This window comes from Seriola dumerili, unplaced genomic scaffold (assembly GCF_002260705.1).
Source record: "Seriola dumerili isolate Sdu_G_001 unplaced genomic scaffold, Sdu_1.0 BDQW01000166.1, whole genome shotgun sequence".
NCBI classification, from domain to species: domain Eukaryota; kingdom Metazoa; phylum Chordata; class Actinopteri; order Carangiformes; family Carangidae; genus Seriola; species Seriola dumerili.
In genome coordinates, this window is record NW_019174421.1 from 293,162 (window position 1) to 299,583 (window position 6,422).

At 42.4% G+C, this 6,422-nt stretch overlaps 1 protein-coding gene across 1 annotated transcript in view; it reads left to right on the forward strand.

The window, feature by feature from the left end:
* LOC111226844 (syntaxin-1B) overlaps window positions 1-6,422 on the forward strand; it is a 63,027-nt gene that overhangs the window by 28,683 nt on the left and 27,922 nt on the right. The gene's annotated exons all lie outside the window — the stretch shown is intronic.

Here is a 6,422-nt window from a genome sequence, read left to right on the forward strand (position 1 = left end):
GTGGTGTGTGTGTGTGGTGTGTGTGTGTGTGAGTGTGTGTGTGTGTGTGGTGTGTTTGTGTGGGTGTTGTGAGTGTGTGTGTGTGGTGTGTGTGTGTGTGTTGTGTGTGGTGTGTGTGTGTGTGTGTGTGTGAGTGTGTGGTGTGGTGTGTGTGTGTGTGGTGGTGTGGTTTAGTCGGTTTGTCTCTTTCAATGTGCAGTTAAAACTAATTTATTATTTTTCAATTTCAATTATAAATGTATAAATAGATTATTTGATAAGATATTAATAATGTTTATTTGTTGTTCTCAGTTTCCCTCTGAGGTCACAGCCTGCTGCATCAACGTCGTCTTTTCTCATATTTTATTCAATTATTTAACGTTTGAAGGAGAAAAGCACAAATTCACTGAAGCTCTCGTTCCTCAGATTGATTTTAATAAAAACAGATGATTCCACTGAGGAAAGAAAAATCCATTTTCAATGTAAAATTTCATGTAAAAGATTCTTAGTAATTTGGCGCGAGATTCTGACTTTTGTTTTTAAAAAATAAAAATATATTATAGCAAAAGATTCTTTCGTTCGTCCAGAAACGGCTTCAAACAACAAGAGAAGATGAAGCAGACGTTCAGTTTTATTTGTTCTGGAGTAAACATGAAAACAGAATTCATCTGATGAATGAGTGTTGTTGAAGATGATGATTGATGATGACATCACTGTAATCATGTGGTTTTGTGTTTCAGGTGGAGGAGAAATCAGAGGCTGCAATTAGAAAAGCGTCAGAGGATGTGGAGCAGGTCCAAGAAAGCAGCACAGCTGCCAATCCTGGCCGCACCCAACCCTGAACGTAAAGTAAGACTCTCACACCACACACACACACACAACCACACACCACACACACACACACACACACACACACACACATTGCTCACTGCACTGAATTTAACCCACAACAACACAACAACAACAGCTGAATCTGTAGAATGGTCTTCATCACCTTGTTGATGAAAGATGTGTCAGCTGTGACTCACATGACTAAAGTGGTTTCACAGAGACCGTCTCACACTTAGGTTCTGAGGTTGTTGGCAATCCAAATATGGTCAAAGAGGGAGGAGCGTGGGTGGAGCTTGAGACTTTGTGTCATGATGGTTTTCGTGACAAACATTACACTCACCCCCTGTCAACTCAAAGAGGGCCACGCCCTAAATCCTCCATTAACTTTAGTCCTTAATAAGTATGTAATAACAGGTGGAGTTAATATAACAGGTGTGAGTTAATAAAACAGGTGATTTTATACACAGGTGTCATTAATGGAGGAAATCAGCTCTAGAGACCCAAAACATTTTTTCTGTACCAGGACTGTTAAACATGTTTATTTTCTCTGCTGTAAAGTTGGACATCTTTTAACATGGAGTCCTAATGGGGATGACTCACTGTTGGAGCCAAGGACTCTAGTGGTCGTAGAGGAACTGCAGCTTCCTGGTTCTTCAGAGACGGCGGTCCTTCTGGTTCCCAGACCTTAGAACCGCCCCGAGTCTCATCCTGGGTATCAGCTCGCAGTAGTTTTCAACAGAGAGCGCGTTCACTCACAAACCCAAACATTTTCCCTGCTGTGGCTCCTTTCACATTAAAGTTTTCTTCTTTCAAAAAAATAAAAAAATGCTTAAGCTGTGGGGAAGGAGGCAGATTCCTCATGAGGGGATGATCTGGATGTGAATCTGATGGATTTTAGTCTCAAGACATGTGTTATAATCGCCGCCTGGACAATTAGGACGTTTTAATGTGTTTATTCAAGCAGAGTCAGCAGATCTTCATTAAGCCGCTGCTTTTCTTCAATAAATGAGCACTAATCCCGATTTGGATATGCAATTCCAACACTCTGTGGTTTAGTGGATTTAGATTAATGCCGCTCACCGCTCCAGCTCAGCACAAGGTGAAGCCGTTTCACCTGGTGCTGGCAGTGAACACTCGCTCCTGTGCCCCAGCGAGGTGGTGAGCGGTCCGGCTGTGCTGGTCGCCCACACTGTTAGTGAGCCTCATCAAGGTCTGCACACTCGTGGGTTTTCCATGCGTCTTGGACTTACGTCCACAAGAACCCGTGGCTTCTGTAATGCGTGGCTGACCAGTTTCCAAAAAAGCAGATATGTCCAAAGAAACATGTCAGAAAAACAACATCAACATTTTTGTTCCAATCCTCTTCTTTTCTTGTGAGTTTGTGCCTTAAAGCCCTAAGCTTTAGCATAAAAGAACAAGAAGCAGTAGAATACAAGCTTCACCTGACTTGTCCAAAGTTCCAAAACACACCAATGGAAAACCATATAAAGGAGCTACTTGTACAAGTTGTTTGCTATTACTAAATAGCTAACGTTAGCATTAGCAGCTGTTTTTCTTAACCAATCTAGAAAAGAAAACATTCAAACTTTACTCCTTTACTCTCACCACATTTGTCCCCTCTCATAACTGAGTTTTAGCATGCTAAACCAGCTAGCTCCTGGCCCGTCCCATCAACTTTCTGATAGCGCCTTCACTGTAGCCTCCAGTCTGAAAGAACGGAAGCAGCTCAGAGGAACCGTGTTATATTAAGAACAAAGAATTGGTGAACAATGAAACCAGGTTCAAAACAAAGAGCTTCTTTAGTCACTCAGTGACGGCGGGTGTTGATGTGAAGCCGAGACCGTCCTTGCAGCTTGTAGATGATGTAAGATGATGCGGTAGACGGTTGAACGTGTGTGTGACAGCTGTAGACAACAGAAACGAAGTGTTTGAATATTGTGTCGGTGACCTTTGAGTAAACCTCAGAAGGAAAGTTCTAAATCCTGTAACTTCTCAAACTGATGAGCGCTGCAGCTTTCGCCGTTTTTTGAGCCTTCTGATGAGTCTGTTGGCAGACCGTCCACCGAGCGCCTGCCCGCCAAGGTCCCACTTTCATCGTCCTCTAGTTCCGACACACGAGGAAAAGAAATAAAATTGTGTCCATGTTGAGAAGAGCGAGGCCCTGAGAGAGCTGCACTGCGTTCAACCTGACCACCGACACACTGTTGACTTCAGCAGCAAATGACTCAATGCAACTGCTGGAGCCCTTGCAGCCAAGTCTGTGCTGTCACAAACGCTGCATCTGTAAAAAAAGTCCTGGCTTCAAACAGGTTTTCCCAATCAGATTCTGGAGCCACAGGGCCCCCGGGGCCCGGGACTTCGGGGGCCCCCGGGGGCCCCCGGGGGCTCAGCTTGGCTCCAGTTTCACTGAAGGCCACCGTTCAGCAACTTCGTGTCAACGAGACTCAGATTGCTTGCGTCACATTAACTTTAGTTCACATTTAGTACTAACTCAGTCAGATCTGTTACATTCTCTGTGAGGAACATCTTCATCTCTGCTGTCACTCACAATTCCTGAATCACCGATCAATAATCAACAGAATAAATACATACCAGGCTGAAATCACACCAGAGCTCGAGCTGTAGCTCACAGCTATACTCACTGAAGCCGCAGCACAGCTTGGTTAATACCAATAACCTCAAAGTCCCACAAATGGGAACTGTAAAGTTCAGAAAATGTACAATGATGACAAGAAAATCCGTTTGATGTTTTTATGTTTAAAACTACACGTTTTCATAATCAGTATTTTAATTCATAGTAATGAAACTTTATTATAGTGCACTTTTTCATACAAAGATGCAAGGCTTCAGTGTTTTTTCACTGCAACCGCCTGTTTTCATTGTGCGTAAATTATTCCCTGCATTTCCTAAATGAATCAACAAGTAAAAGTTTTTTCATCAAATATCAACAGAAACCATCAGATATTTGAAATGAAAAGTGTTCGGTGTTGAGACGAATGGTCCAGATCAAACCTTCCTGTAATGAGACTGTATGAAGCTGCCCTCTGGCCGTCTGCTCTACATGAGAGAGAGGAAACAGTTGATTCCAATCTGCTGACTATTTAAAATTGAGGCCGGTTCATTCAGAAACTAGTGGAGAGACTGTTTTCCCTGTTGAGGGACGGGGAAGGTTTGTGGTGCCAGCTCCGGGTTTTCAAACAAAGGTTCAACTACCCTGAAGTTTAGCTAAAAATGACCTTTAGTAACAGACAGAGACCTCTTGTGAGCGGCAGCAGCTGCAGTTGTTGGGGATTAAATGAAGGTGGAAGGTTATGAATGCACGAGGAGGGAAAGAGGGGGGAAAACCATCAGATGAAAAGGAATTAATGATTGATTGATTTGATGAATTGTGAATTTCACATGTTTCAGAGAGGAGCTCAGAGTTTCCTGCTCGTACAGTTTTGTTCTGCCAATGCAGATGTTTTCTTGTTTCTCGTGTTGCCTGATAATGATTAATTATTGTTTTCTTTTTCCATCCTTTATGTTGCATTAGATTTATTTTTATATTATATATATATATATATATATATATATATATTATATAACGAGATACATTTGTGTTACTTCAAATTCATTTTTAATTACCACGTATTAAATTTTATTTTATAACTTTATTATATCCTTGAATTTGTGTTACCCTTTAATTTAATTGTGGTTACCTCGCATTAAATTTGTTTATATTCAATTAAAATGTGTAAGTTTTGCGTTTTAAATGCGACGCATGAAATTGCGACGTCGCCTTCGTTGTCAGATTGTTGTTTGGCAATTTCAGATCACGTCGCCTTGGTTCTGCATGTTGTTTCTCTTGTGCTTGATTGATGATCATATTTTCTTTTTTTTTCTTTTCCCATCCTTTTACTTTTCTTCCTTCCTCTGATTCGATTCCCTTTTTCTAACCTTTAACCCCCCCCCCCTGCATGCTGCCTGTTGACGTCTCGCTCTAATGTTGAACGTGTTTTAACCTGCATAGAAAGTGAAGTAAAAGCTCAGACGAGACGTTGAACCCGCTGAACGACATGTGAGTTGAACCGTCTCTCTGCCTGTGGACGGGATCCTCACCTTCCACACGATCCCTGTATATATTTCTGTACATTAAACACATTCCCTCACAGTGGATATATGAATTTATATTAATGGCATCTAATATTGAATATTAACTCTGTTTTTCAACTGTGATGTGCTTCACTCTGTAATGTTAATTGCTTCATTATTGGTGATCAATTCAGGTAATTAAAAGTCATAATTAGCGAAGGTTCCTTTTATGATCGGGCTTGTTTTAAAATTGAGATATACGAAGGTTAGATGGAAGTGGAAGAATGAGATGAAGAATGAACTGAAGTTGAGAGTTAACGAAAGATACTCTCAACCTTCTTTCTTCCCTCCTGGTGAAAAACGCGTCTCCTCCTTCTTCTCTCCTCCTTCACGTCCTGCGTCAGCTCGCTCTCGACTGCCAGCACATCCGTCAATACAAATGCATCCCAGTGTTTTCTGCCTGAATAATGCATGATGGGAAGTTGTAGTGAGAGGGGAGGAGTACAAAGCTGTAAGTTCTGAGCTCAAACCAACAGCCATTCACAAAGACTCAAGTTACTTCCTCCTTTCACCATCACTGCTTCATTTCTCTCTCTGACGTCTCGAAGTGAGTGAATGAAGTGACTGTCAGTTACGAAAGGATGTTCAGAGCGTGAATCAAATCAATAAAACTCAACCAGACCGTGTCGTAAAAACGCTGCGATCTTCAATTAAAAATCTGGGTTTTGCCAAAAAAATTTAACAAGTCTGAGGAAACAGAAGAGAGATGTCCTGAGCTTTTAACTGATGAAATCAAGCGCCCGTGGAAATGAAGCCGTGACACTGAGTCATTTTATCAAGAACAGCAGCTGAACACGGAGGAACATGTTGTTACTGACCATTTTACATTTATTACGTCGCCTTAAATTGTTTACCTCGTATTAAATTTTATTTAAATCACAAAAAATGTTAATTATATGCATTACAAAAGTAATAATAATATAAGTCAAAATTCCACCACTGAGCCGATTAAAAAACATACACGTGACTGTTTGTAGAAGAAGCGTTTAAGCAGCACCAGCTAATAGACACCCAGAGAGGGGGGGGTGGGGGGGGGTGGGGGGGGTGAGAATGAGGAGGAGGAAGGTGGGAGGGGGAAGAGGAGGAGGTGGAGAGGTGGGGGGGAAGAGGAGGAGGTTGGAGGAGGAGGTGGGGGAGGGGGAAGGAGGTGGGGGAGGGTGGATAGAGTGAGGTTGGATGGAGGGGGAGGTCAGACCAGAGAGAACAGGGTGAGTCAGAGGCAGAAAAGGCTGAATGGGCCTGGCAGCGCTCATAAATCTGACTGCACTGCTGCAGCAGCTTAACACACTCTTGTAGTCACACATCACACACACACACACAACACACACACACACAACCACACCACACAGACTTGCACACACACACACAAACCCACACACAGATAATGCCGATCACAACACACACACACGTCGCGCCCCCTCTCACAATGGTGACTATGATGTGATGTTTTCCTGTTTCCCTGGACACAACGTCAGCTCACA